Genomic DNA, 17,618 nt, shown 5'->3' on the forward strand with positions numbered 1-17,618 from the left:
ACAGACTTTTTGATCAGTTTTTGATAATTATACAAATTGTATATGATATTTATGTGGCCAAGAAATTTGAGGGCTCAGGTTGTAACTCAGTGGTAGAGCTCTTTCCTAGCACATGTGACGCACTGGGTCCGATCCTCAGTTCCACATAAAAATAAATAAAATAAAGGTCCATCAACAATTAAACACACACACACACACACACACACACATGTATATATGTATATATATATATACATATATATATACATATATATGTGTGTGTGTGTGTGTTTAATTGTTGATGTTATATAATATATATATATATATATATATATATATATATATATATATATAAAAGAAATTTGATAGAAATTTTCTTACATTTTTCCATTTTTTCTTATTAAAATGTAACATTGCACTCGGAAAATAATTGCCCAAGTAATAGATTTTTAAAACAAAATAATTTTAAAATACCATATTTATATGAGATTTGCCTTATTTATAGGGATTTTATTTCCTTATTTAATTTATCAGTTGTATGCTTCCAGAATCATTTTTTATCTCAAAATAGTTTATTGGAACATGATGAGATCACAAAGAATATAGCAATTACTATTAAAGATAACTAGAAAAAAAAAGAGAGTAAAAGTTTTGAGAATTACTTCCTAAAGTTACACATACCAGAATCACTGTTTCTTATAACCCTATTGTTTTAAATTCTGTTTCAGGAGATGATATTTTTAAAAGTATAACATCACAAAAGGGAGCTAGTCTTTCCAATGACTGTCTCATGTTATTTAAAAAAAATAGTACAAACCACAATTTATCTGATTTCTCAATGGCCAGGACAATAATGGTTATTTGCTTCCCCCAGGCATAATTTCTGTTTTTGTTTGCTCCAAAAGAGGACATTTTCTTTAGATCTCTTCTGTATAATGTCACAGATCAGTCAGTTGAGCAGAAACATACATTAAGTAACTCAGAATTTTAAAAATAGTACTTTTACAATTGACTCTACAGGAAAACTGCCTCTCCTTCTTCTTCCTCATTCTTGTTGTTGTGGTTGTCTGTTTGTTCTTTTCTCTAGGTATAAATAAAATCAAAATTAGTTTACTGAACTGAATTGTTCTACTACAGCATTCTTGAGCAAGCTGGAGAGGGGCCCCACAAAGCTGCCAGTTATTAGCAGGGGATCCCATTAAAAATGAAATTTTCTAATTTCCTAGCCTCCCTTTTATGGTGATGTGGGCATAGACTAAGTTTGTCCAATAAAAACAGGAGCAGTATATATGGGTTCAAATTGTACATTTCTGCCCTAAACAGGAAGATGTATGCCTTCTCTTCTTATTATCCTCTTTCCTACTGAAAGGATGGAAAGAAATTCATGTTTCAGCAAATAGATGTTCAGGAAAAGGGGAGTAAACCAAATGTCTCAAATGCTTGTTCATATAATCTCAAGCAGTGTAACATTGGACTAGTTTCTGAAGTCTCTTAACTTCTATTTTGTTTTGTTTTGTTTTGAAAACATGTACAATATTGTTGCAATAAATGAGACCATGTATGCAAGCTACTTTGAGCAGTATACACTACCGAATCCTTTTTCTCTTCCCTACTTTTTTCTGTTTAACTCTAAGGCCTTATTCTAGTATAGCTTTTTCTTAACCATTTTTAAAATAAACTTGTGAAGTATGTTAATTATTCAATTATAAAAGTGTAATTTCTTCTATTTAATCTGCTTTTAATTCCACTCAGTGTACATTTTATCTCCCCCATTATTGTCTTCATGTCAAGAAGATTGATTTGGGTCAAACATGTGTGTGTGTGTGTGTGTGTGTGTGTGTGTGTGTGTGTGTGTGTGTGTCTCATCTCTCTTAATATTTTGAACATGTGGAATTCAGGTATAATAGCAATTTTTAACATTCTCTGCAATTCTCACACCTGTGTCAGTTTCAAGTTCAACTTCATTAAATTTTCTACTCAATATAGCGTATTTATTTCTGGATTTCAGACATGAATTTTATCTACCTGTGTGCAGGCCATTTTTGTATTTCTGCAAATATTCTTGAGTTTTGTTCCTGAATGTGCCTAAGTAATTTACATATGGTTTAATCTTTTCACATCTAGTTTTTAAGTTATTTTAGGTGGGGTTAGAACAGTGCTCAGTATATTGATAGTTATTCCCAACTATTAGGCAAGACCCATCTCTGGGTATTCTACCCAATGTCTCTGGAATTATGAAGTTCTGCAGTCTGCTTGATGGAGATGGGCAATAATTCTGGCTCTAAGTGAGTGCTGTGTCCCTTACTTGTAATCATCTCAGGTGATTCTTTCCCTGAGATACAGGTGGTTCTCTCAAAGGTTTGTGCTGATCAGCATCTGCTGAGTACTGGAAAGAGCCTACTTTAGCATCTAGGTTTATTTCTGTGTACAACACTTGTTTATAGTACTTTTTCCCATGAACACAAGCACCTTGATCAGACTCTCAGCTTTAACCCCTCAGCTCATGGGGCTCATCACATTCCAATTGTCTTCCTCATCTACATGTCTCGGCATAGAAACTCTCTCAAGATAAAGTGGAATACTCTTGGCATCACTTAATTAGCTTCCTATCTTTTGAAGATCACTGTTTTAGTTAGCTTTGTTACTGCTGTGACCAAAAGACCTGACAAGAACAACATGGAGAAGGAAAAGTTTATTTTGGCTCACAGTTTCAGAGGTTTGGTTTATAGTCTGCTAACTCCATAGCTTTGGGCCCCAAGTGACGCAGAATATCATGGTGCATGGTCATGGCAGATAAAAACTGCTCAGGACATGACAATCAAGAAGCATAGAGATCTAGATCCTCTCAACAAGGACAAAATATAAACCCCAAAGGCATAACCCCAGTGACCTGCTTCCTCCAGCCACACTGTACCTACCTACCTACAGTAGCCCTTTAGTATCTTTTTTTAGTGGATTGGGCATTGATTAAGTAGAGGCTTTCATAACTTAATCCTTTCATCTCTGAATTTTGTTGCATTGTCTTACACATGAGCTTTTGATGGACACCTTATATCTAGGCCATATAAAACTTTTCTTGGCTGTTTGATTTTTAGTGTCTTGAAAAATGTTACTTTATATATGCTCTCTTTCTAATTTTCTTTTGTTTCAGGTGAGAGAGTAAACTGGTTACTTGTTATTTCATCTTGATGAGAAATGGAATTCAGGAGAAGGAAATTTAGCTATTTAAAATTATTTTGAGAACTTTCCATCATATTCTATATTAAAGATCATAACTATTAATCTTTAAAAATTCATTGATTAAGTACTGTATTTTCTTGTATGGTACAGGCAAAAAAAATGAGACTTTCTGAAATTAAGTAACAGACCAGTCTGTCTCAACAAAATCACATTTGCTTAAACTTTTAGATATTCTACTGAAGAAATACACATTGTCTCAGACTCATGTATAGTCTGAAGAAAGAAAAATTAAAAAAAAAACTGTACTGGAGGACTGTAGAAAAAGTTGAGGGAATACAAAAAAAAAGAAGCTAACATGACTTCGCTTTTTATTAAATGAATAGTAGATAAGTTATTTATAAATATATATATATATATATATATATATATATATGCAACTATATTTTATATAATAAATATTTTAATATGATCTAAAGGGTAGATTTCTAGTTACCTATTGCTACATGAAGATACCAACCTAAAATATAATTTACTATTTTTATTGTGCATATAGTCTGTGTATCAAGGACAGATTTGGATAGGCCTTGTCCAGAAGAATAATCTAAATATTAAAATTCATTCAATTTAACACTGATTTAGATCACTCATTAATATTTAGCTGCTGTCTGGGAACTAGTCTGAGGTTTCAAGGTGACTCCCCTCATATACCTTGAGTCCTGGAAAGGAGAGTGGGAAAACTGAGTGCTTCTGTTCCTTTACCATGTGATCTCAGGACCGTTCCCCATGGTCATTTATAAGCAAGACTGAGTGGGTGTTTTAAGTATGAGCTTTTGAAGCAGAAAGTAGATATTTCTAAGGAAAGCTATTTCATGTTTAATTTCTCAGATGAGCAATGGTAAAAAAAATCTCTGTAATTTCTTTTGTGTACAGAGATGCCTCAGGGACAAATATATCTGGTAAAAACAAAATTCTCAAATTCTCAAATGGCTTCAAAAAAACTTTATAATGTTAAAAAATCCCCCTATCAAATATTTTAACTTGCTGAGGAAATCTCATGACAATTGACATTCTGATTCATAACTCAACTAGTAAAATATAACAAATTAAAAATTGTCTCAAAGCATAGTATTTTTAAGGATAAATTGGGTAACAATTTATACAGTTGAGAAATTTTAAATAAATCAGTTGAGAAATTTTAAAGCATGATACCATTACTGTTGTGAAAATAATACATAATTAAGATGACTCCTGAAAAATAAAACATTACATCACAAACACATGAAGCCTTCAAAGTGTAGTGCTAAATTAACTGTGGGAAAAAACATACCCACGAATTTGAAAAAGAATAGAAAGTTTTGCATAACACCTTCAAACTTGAAGTAGTATGTGAAGATGTTCATATAGTTAGTTTTACTATCTGTTTTGATTTTCATGTCTTTCAATATGTTCTTTCCACACTTCATTTTTCACATGTGTTACATTTAACTAAAGATGGATTTATAGGTTTGCTCCCATTGAATTGTATGCAAGAATCTTATTTTCCTATCATCTTTCTTTGGCATTTCTACAAAATACTGTAATAATAGATTAAATAAATTGTGTTTGAGAAAGAATTTCAAAAGGGAACACATACATATACACACAAATACATAGCGCTTTCTCTCAATTTTGAATGAAAGACTCCAGGAAAGAAAGGTAACAAATTTTTCCTGAGTTCTATACTAGGGCCAATCTCATTTGGTTTGTACAAATGACCTGGTAATAGGAGTAAACCCAACAATACCTTGGTTTAAAAAATAGTAGACAAAGCAGAGCATAGGATAAAGCTATAGGGAAATCTTAACATAGTCATGACTAGGAATGTCACAGGTGAAATTTAATGTGGTGCAGCCTCATTTTACCATCACATGAGAAAGTGCAAGAAGAATATACAGGCAAGGCATAAAAGCATATATAATTTAAAGCTAGGAATACAGGTATTATTTTGGTCTCAAATAATATCCTGAAATGCACACCTTGTGAATGTTTATATTTTGGCCGCTTGCATACATATAAGTCTTAAGAAATTGAAGTTAACATAGAGATGCAAACTGTTTAAACTTATAATTTTATGTTTTATATATAAACTTATAATTTTATATGTAAATTAAGAACATGGAGTCATAATAATCATGTATGAATTAATCTATGTATGGGGAGTTTGTTTCTGGCCCCAAATGTCTGATTGGAAGGCAGAACTCCATGTTATATCAGTAAAAATTCATATAATAGAATGACTATGGAAGGTTGGATGGATGTACCTGGGATATTAAAACCTTACTTCTGAGTGCAATTAGAGATTGGTTTGCCAAAGAGATGCAATTAAATGTTATAGAAAAAGTATTCCTTTGATTAAATAAAATTGAGAAACATTAAGATAAATAGAATTAATAAATCTCATTTTTGTAAGACATTCAGAATATCAAATACATTAACTTGAATTGACAGCTTTTTCAAAACATACTTTAATGTGAAAATCTTGTGTTAGTCAGCTTTCCTATGCTGTGACAATAAAACCTGATCTAATCAAACTAAAAGGAGAAATGGTTTGTTTGGGCTCATATTTTCAGAGGTTTCAGTCTGCAGTTTGTTTTCTCTGTTGTTTTGGGGCCTTTGGTGAGGCAGAAATGCATGGCATGGACTGTGGTGGAGCAAAGCTTCCCAGTTCTGGTTGCTGGGAAGCAAAGAAAAGAAAAGTGAGAGTCTCAATATCCACTCAACAGCATGCCCCCGTATCCTTAATTTCTTCTATTAGGTACCACTTCTTAAAGCTTTATTATCTCCTAATAAAGTCGCAGGATGGGGAATGGAAATTTTAGTTTTTTAATTGATTTTTTTGTTTGGGTTTTTTTTTGTACTGGGGCTTAAACCCATGGGCACTTTGACACAGTGCTATATCCCCAGCCCTTTTCATTTTATTTTGAGATAGGATCTCACTAATTTGTCTAGGCTGGCCTCAAACTGGTGATGCTCCTGCCTCTTTTCCCTGAGTCTCTGGGATTATAGGTATAGTGCAACCATGCCCATCAGGTCTATGATTTTAAATATGCACCTTTGGGGGATAGTTCAGCTACAAACCATAGCATTTCACCAGTCAGTTGTTCTAAGAGCTCACAGAACTCTGCAAACCACTTATCTAAGCAAAATATGTGTACAGTGCGGACTGAATGCAGGAGAGCAGTTTTAATGTGTGTACTACTGATTTGCAGGGCCATTTTGGATGTTTTTGTTTACATTATAATGTATATTATCTTATTCTATATTTTAGATTATTTTTTCTTATGTTTGAGTTAGGGGTTTTGTTGCTATTCTTAATTGTTATTTTAAAAGTATTTTACAATTCATTGTGTGAAGTGTTAAAAATATTTGTTACAAAGAAGAGATGTTGAATCTCAAAACTTCAACAATGACTCTTAGATTATCTCACCTAAGACACTTCATTTATTTTAAATCAACATTACTTATAATAACTTTCTGCTTTGCTGTTAAAATTCTGTATGTTAGAAGAAGGAAGAAATAAGACAGCGATTGTGCTCTGAGTTTCTAGAATATAGTTAAGGTAACCTTTTCTTTTGTTTGATTTAAGTACAATAAATTGACTGCAATTAACCAGGGGCACCTTCCCTCGGGCAAATGTCTATGATTGGAAGGCAGAATTCCATGTTATATCTTAATTTGAACCTAAATTCTAACTTCTACCTCCGGACCTGTCACTTGAAAGCTAAGGTCTCCTAGTAAACAATCTACCTGTTTACTTAGCAATTTTGAGCTGTGAGGGTTTCAATTAGTTCTGTGGCTATTGTTTTAAAATTAGAGAATTGTCAGCCCAAGCAAGGGAAAGTACACTTTTACTTAATTGATAAAAGATTAGTTCAATCCATACTCTGAACTTGAACTCCATGAACCTTATAACAGTAGCAGACTTCTTTTTTTTTTTTATTGTTGGTCGTTCAAAACATTACATAGTTCTTAATACATCATATTTCACAGTTTGATTCAAGTGGGTTATGAACTCCCAATTTTACTCCGTATACAGATTGCTGTATCACATCAGTTACCCTTCCATTGATTGACATAATGCCTTTCTAGTGTCTGATGTATTCTGCTGTCTGTCCTATTCTCTACTATCCCCCCTCCCCTCCCCTCCCCTTTTCTCTCTCTACCCCTTCTACTGTAAATCATTTCTTCCATTTGTATTGTCTTGTCTTACCCCTCCTTTCCTCTTATATGTCATTTTGTATAACCCTGAGGATCACCTTCCATTTCCATGCGATTTCCCTTCTCACTTCCTTTCCCTCCCACCTCTCAGCTTGATATTAAATCAGAGACACAGCATCTGATAGAAGAAAAAGTTGGTTATGATCTACATACTGTGGGATCAGGCTCCAAATTCCTCAATAGGACACCCATAGCACAAGAGTTAACAACTAGAATCAACAAATGGGACTTACTCAAACTAAAAAGTTTTTTCTCAGCAAAAGAAACAATACGAGAGATAAACAGGGAGCCTACATCCTGGGAACAAATCTTTACTCCACACACTTCAGGTAGAGCCCTAATAACCAGAATATATAAAGAACTCAAAAAATTAGACAATAAGATAACAAATAACCCAATCAATAAATGGGCAAAGGACCTGAACAGACACTTCTCAGAGGAGGACATACAATCAAAAATACATGAAAAAATGCTCACCATCTCTAGCAGTCAGAGAAATGCAAATCAAAACTACCCTAAGATACCATCTCACTCCAGTAAGATTGGCAGCCATTAGGAAGTCAAACAACAGTAAGTGCTGGAGAGGATGCGGGGAAAAGGGCACTCTTGTTCATTGCTGGTGGGACTGCAAACTGGTGCAGCCAATTTGGAAAGCAGTATGGAGATTTCTTGGAAAGCTGGGAATGGAACCACCATTTGACCCAGCTATCCCCCTTCTCAGTCTATTCCCTAAAGACCTAATAAGAGCATGCTACAGGGACACTGCTACATCGATGTTCATAGCAGCACAATTCACGATAGCAAGTTTGTGGAATCAGCCTAGATGCCCTTCAATAGATGAATGGATAAAAAAATGTGGCATTTATACACAATGGAGTATTATTCTGCACTAAAAAATGACAAAATCATAGAATTTGGAGGGAAATGAATGGCATTAGAGCAGATTATGCTAAGTGAAGCTAGTCAATCTTTAAAAAACAAATACCAAATGACTCCTTTGATATAAGGGGAGTAAACAAAGACAGGGTAGGGACGAAGAGCTTGAGAAGAAGATTTACAGTAGCAGACTTCTTACAGCAGTCTTTAAAACAGTCCCTTTCAGAGACCTGGAATTCAGAATGGTGGTGGTCAGACTGACTTTATGATGCACCAAAATGTTGTCCCTGCTGGCACTGTGAATCGGCAGCCACCCCCACACTATCCTCTGACCCCAGCTAATGGACAAAGCCCTTCTGCTTTACAAACAGGGGGGTCTGCTGCTCCTTCGTCATACCCAAACGGAAATATCCCTCAGTCTATGATAGTGCCAAACAGAAACAGTCATAACCTGGAACTTTATAACATTAATATACCTGGACTGCAGACAACTTGGCCTCAGTCATCTTCTGCTCCTGCCCAGTCATCCCCAAGCAGCAGGCATGAGATTCCTACATGGCAGCCTAACATACCAGTGAGGTCAAATTCGTTTAATAACCCCTTAGGAAATAGAACAAGTCACTCTGCTAATTCTCAGCCTTCAGCTACAACAGTCACTGCGATCACACCAGCTCCCATTCAACAGCCTGTGAAAAGTATGCGTGTATTAAAACCAGAGCTACAGACTGTGTTAGCACCTACCCACCCTTCTTGGATACCACAACCAATTCAGACTGTTCAACCCAGCCCTTTTTCTGAGGGTACTACTTCCAATATGGCTGTTATGCCACCTGTTGCTGAAGCTCCAAACTATCAAGGTCCACCACCACCTTATCCAAAACATCTGCTACACCAAAACCCATCTGTTCCTCCATATGAACCTGTAAATAAATCTAGTAAAGAGGATCAGCCTAGCTTATCCAATGAAGATGAGGGTGAGAAAAGTTTTGAAAATGTTGATAGTGGGGATAAAGAAAAGAAGCAGATTACAACTTCACCTATCACTGTTAGGAAAAACAAGAAAGATGAAGAGCGAAGAGAATCTCGTATTCAGAGTTATTCTCCTCAGGCATTTAAATTCTTTATGGAGCAGCATGTAGAAAATGTCCTCAAATCTCATCAGCAACGTCTGCATCGTAAAAAACAATTAGAAAACGAAATGATGCGGGTTGGATTATCTCAAGATGCCCAGGATCAAATGAGAAAGATGCTTTGCCAAAAAGAGTCTAACTACATTCGTCTTAAAAGGGCTAAAATGGACAAGTCTATGTTTGTGAAGATAAAGACCCTAGGAATAGGAGCATTTGGTGAAGTGTGTCTAGCAAGAAAAGTAGATACTAAGGCTTTGTATGCAACAAAAACTCTTCGAAAGAAAGATGTTCTGCTTCGAAATCAAGTCGCACATGTTAAAGCTGAGAGAGATATACTGGCTGAAGCTGACAATGAATGGGTAGTTCGCTTATATTATTCATTCCAAGATAAGGACAATTTATACTTTGTGATGGATTACATTCCCGGGGGTGATATGATGAGCCTCTTAATTAGAATGGGCATCTTTCCAGAAAATCTGGCACGGTTCTACATAGCAGAACTTACTTGTGCAGTCGAAAGTGTTCATAAAATGGGTTTTATTCATAGGGATATTAAGCCTGATAACATTTTGATTGATCGTGATGGTCATATTAAATTGACTGACTTCGGCCTTTGCACTGGCTTCAGATGGACACATGATTCCAAGTACTATCAAAGTGGAGACCATCCTCGGCAAGATAGCATGGACTTCAGTAATGAATGGGGTGATCCCTCAAATTGTTGATGTGGAGATAGATTAAAGCCATTAGAGCGGAGAGCTGCACGCCAGCACCAGCGATGTCTAGCACATTCTTTGGTTGGGACTCCCAATTATATTGCACCTGAAGTATTGCTGCGAACAGGATATACACAGTTATGTGACTGGTGGAGTGTTGGTGTTATTCTTTTTGAAATGTTGGTGGGACAGCCTCCTTTCTTGGCACAGACACCATTAGAAACACAAATGAAGGTTATCAATTGGCAGACATCTCTTCACATTCCTCCACAAGCTAAACTGAGTCCAGAAGCCTCTGATCTGATCATTCAACTTTGCCGAGGACCAGAAGATCGCTTAGGGAAGAATGGTGCTGATGAAATAAAAGCTCATCCATTTTTTAAAACAATTGATTTTTCCAGTGATCTGAGACAGCAGTCTGCTTCATACATTCCTAAAATCACACACCCAACAGATACATCAAATTTTGATCCTGTTGATCCTGATAAGTTATGGAGTGATGATAATGAGGAAGAAAATGTAAATGATACTCTCAATGGATGGTACAAAAATGGAAAGCACCCTGAACATGCTTTCTATGAATTTACCTTTCGAAGGTTTTTTGATGACAATGGCTACCCATACAATTATCCAAAGCCTATTGAATATGACTACATTAATTCACAAAGCTCAGAGCAACAGTCGGATGAAGATGATCAGCAAACAGGCTCAGAGATTAAAAATCGTGATCTAGTGTATGTTTAACGCACTAGGAAATACTTGTAATGAGGATTGGAAAAAGGCCTGAGATGCAGGATTTTTTGAAGTTCCAAGAGTAAAATTATGCAAATGTAGCAGAGCTATGTATGTGAGCTCTGTGTACAATATTTTATTTTCCTAAATTCTTTTAAAATGTTAATTTATTCCAGCCTTTTAAATCAGTAATGTAGAAAAAATTGTTATAAGGAAATTAAATTATGAACTGAATATTATAGTCAGTTCTTGGTACTTAAAGTACTTAAAATAAAAAAAAAATAGTGCTTTGTTGAAAAGAAAAAAAAAAAAAAAACAACAGTCCCTTTCAGCATTTTTATTTTATTTAATAGTTCATCTTTTTCTACATGAACTTCTAATTCTGTATAGGGCATCTTGATATCACAGTGCCTGAATGATGCTTTTGATCATTTTAAATTGGTTACAAACATTTTAATATCTAAAGACTTCATATTAGCATATGAATATATTGCTTCCCTTGAAAAATCAGGCTATCTGGTTACAGTGATTGTGCATTTTCACATGGGAGTAATCAGTTTGAACTGAGGAGCAGCAAGTCCTTTCAAAAATACATATTTTATCCATAATGCCCACAGTTGTTGCTATTCCCTGATGTTTCCTTAATACTAAGGGTAAGTCTTACTTGCCATCTATTACTGTATTTAACTGGTGTTCACTTGCTACTGAAAAGGAAAATACAAGCACTGCAAGTTTCATTAAAACAGTTTCCTGTGTGCTTAATATTCAAGAAGAGGTTTTGTCCAAAGAATACTACTGAGATCCTGTTTTGAAGCAAGCCATTTGCTTATATTCCTGCCTGACTTTTGAAGTCATCTGAGTTATATCACTTGACCTAGAGACTTAGATTCCACAACCAGAATAAAATAAGTCTCCTTCTTTCCAACTGGTCTTTTAAGGTTGCTGTCTTTACAAAGTATAAATACAATAGTACATTTTAATTTGAGGTTTATTTTTGTTAAGCAACAAAAATTGCACTTTGATGTATGTTAATAGGAAAATGTAGATTTTGGTCAATTTTAAGTATGATTTTATTACTTTCAAACAGTATATTTACTTGTGAAAAGGTGACTTAAAAGATTTGCTGCATCCAGATGAAATCAAACCTAAAAGTAACTTTTAAAAATTAAACAATAATTTCAGTGCCATTTTATGTAAACAACCTTCCAAGTGATAACTCTTCTCTCCTTAACCAAATTCTAGCCAGATTCTTCTGAGCCCTTTTTAATTTGATCCCATTCCTGGAGATCATAAGAGCTCAGTTTTAGCAATAATCTTGTCAAGTCAGTTTAGCCAGCACTCTGTACCCCAACAAATGATCAATATTTGAACACTTTGGCTTGCCTTCATTAAGAATCTCATTAGGTCAGTTTAGAAAAAAAAGTACATATGTCTCTTAGTAATTTTCCACTGATACTTGTTCCTTGGCTATCAGTCCACATTTGTCCATGTTGTATTTTGAGTGAAGTCTACATGTAGACTGAGGTCTTTTTTTTTTTTTTTAAATCTCTGTTGTAATAGTTCTGAATAGAATTTGTCTTTAATGCTCTATGAATTGTCCAGATCTGATTTTCTTTGACAGTCTTGGTGCAATGATTTAGATAGTATCATATACATTGCTGGACTCTGTACCTCTCACCCAAAACCCTGAGTGTGTATCTTTAAAGACTTTGCTTTCACTCCTGGCTGATTGATCAGGTATTCATTAGGGAGTCTGATTTCTGAGCTAGTACTTCAAGGACAGACGGCTAAAGTGGTAAGGACAGATTTTGACTCTCAACATTTGGCATATACTCTTAGACGTGGTTCAGGGTCCCTGAAAAATAGAGCCTGTGTTCTGGGTAAACAGGGGATGCACTAGAATTCTGGGCTTCTCTGTTTAAGATGCTAGTCTCAGTAACAAACAGTGTTGGGATGCAGCCCCAGATTTCTCTGGTATAAGCAAAAAGTTACCATGAGTAAAGATTATGAGGGCTTCTTAGTTGACTAATGGTTTCTTCTGGATTCCCTAAATCTGGATGCTCTGCCAGCTCTGTCCACTTCCTTTCTTGCTGATGTGATTTTACTAAGAGAAGAAGAAAAGATCTCCAGTAGCTTATTCAGGAAAGGTAGGCTCTCCCCAACCTGGCTGATGTATGGCATCTCCCTGAAGTTTGCTTCTGCTCCTTCCTCCTCTTTTTGCCTCCTTCAGTCTCTGAATCATTTCATCAGTCTGCCTTTCACCCCTGCTTCTTCCATCCCTCTATCCACCCTGCTAGGCCTTTGTCTTCCTGCTCTAGCCCTTTGGTCACCTGAACTTTTGGTCTCTTGTCCCTACTGAGGCTTTCAAAGGATTCAAGGATTCCAAAAAGCAACTCCTTGAGGCTGCAAGGGAAAAAAAAGGCCAAGTGAAAATATACTGGATATTTTATTCATGCAGATGAGACTTTGGAGACATCCCAACAGCTGTTTGATGTCCTCTGAGCCTCTCACCTAATGTGTACTCCACAGCTTCCTTAAAATTTTACATGTGAGCAAAGAAAAAACTGAAGTCTTCTTGGCAAATAATGATAAAATGGATTGGCCCTCCTATGAAGCACATGGCCTTAACTTTTTCCATCTGTGAGAAACACAATCTGTACAAAAATATAAAGTGGAATAAAAATTAGAATATATTGTTGTGTGTACCTGACTACTGGCTTAATTTTAGAATAAAAAATTATAACATCTCTGTGTTTTTCTTTGTATATACTAATGTGTGCATGTGTGTGTATGTTTGTGTATATCATAAATATGTGGTATTTTCTGCCCCTGTATATTATTACAAAACCCCTGAATAAGTTTTTTAAATATAAATCAGTGCTTATATAAATTATCTATTCCTAAAAATTCCAGAAATATAGAAACTAACCCAAATTATTTGCTAGTTTGCACAATGACTATTGTAAACCTTTAATATATAAGATTATTTGATTATTATTGCTTTAATAAAAACAACCTTCTGAGTTATCAGCATTAAATATATGAGCATTCATCTTTATTCTATCAGATTTACTAGTGAAATAAGTGTATTTCACTATTGTATCTCCTGAATGTTTAATTTATCAATTCAACCTAAAAACAAATGTAGAAGTAAAGATACAATGGAAATGAATTGATTGGTAACTATTACTCCATATATGTTAATACAGTAAAACAAAAATCATGTATTTAACCTTTCCACTTTTTTGATTTTGCAGGGCTTGTCTAAAATTCATGTGACATAAATATCAAGAAAAGGTAAATTAAGCTAGATGCTGGCTAGTTTTGTTTAATCTTGAAATGTGTCTGCCTAAAAACACTGCCCAAAATATTTTTATAACTTGAAATCTTCATTTTTATTAAGCTAATCAACTATTAGACATTCATTAAATATCTAGATCATTTCTAATTAAAATGTGCTATGTAACCACTCATTGATAAACATAGTTTAAGTTGACATTCTTATGGCTTCTTTCTTTTACATGATGCAGAGAGTCAAAGTATATTTGATCTGTTAATAATGTTGTTTTTGCTATTTTTTATTTTTTTGAAAAATGTTTTGTGAGGAATGGTACCTATGAAATCTGGAGATGGTAAGTTCATAAAATTTACTAGCTTGCTACAGGATACTGGTAAGTGACAGACAATTCATAATTGACTACTTATTAATTTTCTTTGTAAAAATATTACTAATGGTTAAAAATTGTAATTGACATTTATAAATGAAAGCACTACTATTAATAAGGAAAAACTCTTTTTTAAAAAAATAGTTATAGAGGGATGTAACATCTTTATTTTGTTTATTTACTTTTATGTGGTGATGAATATTGAACCTAATACTTCGCACATGCTAGGCAAGCCCTCTACCACTGAGCCACAAACCCAGCCCCTGGGAAAGAATTCTTTATGAAAAGAATTAAGGAAAGTAGTATGTGGTAAGGATAAAGAAAGATAAAAGGTAAGAAGAAGGTGTTTTGTAAGGAGAAAAGAATAATAAGATATTGTTCCTGAATGAGAAAGAGAATAATACAGGACAAACACTGAATGGATATAGAAAGTTGTAGAAGATTTATGGGGGAAAAAAGTTTATATGTGGTAAAAGCTTATAGGATTGAATAAACTTATTTATGAAATGTTTCGTAGCTTTTTATTTTTATTAAGTCAGACAGTTTACTGATACAAAACAGGAATTTATTTTTCTCTTCAAAGAAACAATACATGATCAATACAGGATCAATCTTTTCTTGGATTCTGATGTGTTCTTCAAAAAAGATTGTAAAAGTTTTTATTTTAGATTTCTAAAAACTAAAATATTATTTTATAAGAACAATTTTCCATGCTGTGTATTAACTTCTATCTTTCACTCTGTAAGAGAATCAAGACTTCTCACTTTAAAAGCAGCTAAAAGTTTTTGGGTTTTTTTTTCCTTATATTTTTGGCAATCTTACCCTTCCAAAATCAAATCCTACATGAAATCTTGCTCTCAGACTAATATTGAGATTTCCCAAAGGTTCCCTGGAAAATTTCAAAGGATTCATTATTTTATCTTATAAAGAGAAATGCTAAAATTAACTTGGTTTATTTGATATGTTGAATTGCATGGGGAACATGTCAAACAAGGAAAAGTACTTAGCCTTCTCTTACATTTGTGTGGGTAAAATTTTGTTTGTTCAGAAGCTATGAAATTCTTAGAAATTTGATCACAGGTAGCTTTTGTTTTATTACATTTGTCTCTGAAATTGTTTGCAATCAGCTACAGGAGAGCTGGACTAAGGCTTTCTAGAAATCCAATGGAGAAGATGAACAGGTTATGAAACAGCTATCTGGAGATCAAGTAGAGCATGAGTTAATTACATAGGATGATCACAGTATTGTTTTTGAATACTGCTCATTCCTTAATATTCTATTTTCCTGATATAAAGGAACATCTTTCCTTTTCACTTAAGTTATCTATATTTGTGATAAATTGGTAGATTTAGTTTTGTAAACAGAAATAAAATTCATTTATATTTATAATATTAATATTTTCTTCCTTCCTGATGCCTTTAGAATTCAGAAAATATTATTGACTGTTCTTATTATTGATTGCATGGCAGTATAATTACATTAAAGAATCATTTATCTTTGCAATAGGACACAATTGGAAACATTGGCTATATTACCAAGGCTTTGAATAAAATGTTATATTTAAACATGATGCATAGAATCAGATATGACCAGTTTAAAAAAACCCAAGGTTGATTGTAGGGAACTCACCTGAAAAAGAAAAACCTGCCTGCTACCTGACTTAAAGGGTTCTCAAGCTTACAAGTGATGAAGGAATGTCACTTCCTGTCACATACAGGAAATGGGATTACTTAGGAACCTCAAGCAAAAAGGAAATTACCCAATTCTGTAGGTATTGTATTAGCCATGGGTTTCCAGAGTAAAAGGTCAGTAGTGGTGTGTGTGTGTGTGTGTGTGTGTGTGTGTGTGTGTGTATTTTGTATAATCACAGAAACTGAGAAGTCACATATTGTGCTGTTTGCCAACTGGAAAAACCAGTAATCCTAATGGTCATATTCAGTCTTTATCTACATACATGAGAAGCAGGGGAGCTAAGAGTATGTCCCAGTAAGTCCCAGCCTTAATCTGAATATACTAGAATCAGAGCTACTTAATTTTCAAAGACATTAGTTCACTTATGTATAAAACAGATATTGTAAGGTGTTCTCTGAATGAATGTTTGGACATAATATGAGAATCTATTTAAAATTATTTCAGAACACTTTATGTTGGAGGGTTTAATTATACATGTTTGTTTAGAACATTGTTGGCTCTTTAATGTCCTGTTTTCCAGAAATATTCCACAGAAAAAGATGTACACATCTTAAATTTATAAATAAAAGATAAATGAGAAATATAATGATTCAAAAGATTTTAGGTCTAAACAGTATCAAGTTCTTACAAAAATTATCTTTATCTCTGGGTAATGGTGGCTAGCTTAATGGATTTGTGACTATGACATAGCAGAGTGCAACAGAATTTGGTCACAAGAGTAAAAGATGGAATGACATATTGTAATAGGGTACATTGAGATACATGGAAAACGGAATCCTAGAAAATGAAAATTGAGTATGGCTGTTAGAAATGAGAATAGAAATCACTAAGGAAAACTTCAGAGCAGCAAGTAAGAATATAATGCTGTCACGAATATCACAAATATTTTTTCCTTATTTTTCCTTTCCAGAGCATCCCATTTCTTTACTCCTTTTCCTCCTCCTCCTCTCTTCCTCCTCCTCCTCCTTTTCCTCCTTCTCTTTCTCTTTCTTTATTTTATTTTATTTTATTTACTTTTTGAACTGAGGATTGAACCCAGGGGCACTTTACCCCTGAGCTACATCACTGTGGAGAGCAAAAGAGCAATGATCATGGACTGATCCTGTGGTGTTGGCAAAACCCAGCTTGGGAAACATTCTTTGCAAAAGGCAGAATATGTGAACAGCTTTGGCACTCATCTCTGACACTAACAGTTAGCAAATGTCCCAGTACAATGGGGTTTCTGGGTACAGCAGGATAGTCACAAAATGTTCTTAACTCTGTAACATTTTAGTGCACAAAGACGTCTCTTGATAACTCAAAAGCTCTGAACAATTTACAGAGCATCTGCATTTTAACTTCTAAAAATGGGACTCTATATAATAAACATGCTGAGCTAGTTGTGGATCGC

The 17,618-nt window shown here is 34.4% G+C and overlaps 1 pseudogene; it reads left to right on the top strand.

Moving 5' to 3' along the window:
* Positions 1-9,071: 9,071 nt before the first annotated feature.
* On the top strand, positions 9,072-11,078 carry LOC144252115 (serine/threonine-protein kinase LATS1 pseudogene; annotated as a pseudogene).
* The last annotated feature ends 6,540 nt before the right edge of the window (positions 11,079-17,618 follow it).

Source organism: Urocitellus parryii, unplaced genomic scaffold (assembly GCF_045843805.1).
Source record: "Urocitellus parryii isolate mUroPar1 unplaced genomic scaffold, mUroPar1.hap1 Scaffold_37, whole genome shotgun sequence".
NCBI lineage: Eukaryota > Metazoa > Chordata > Mammalia > Rodentia > Sciuridae > Urocitellus > Urocitellus parryii.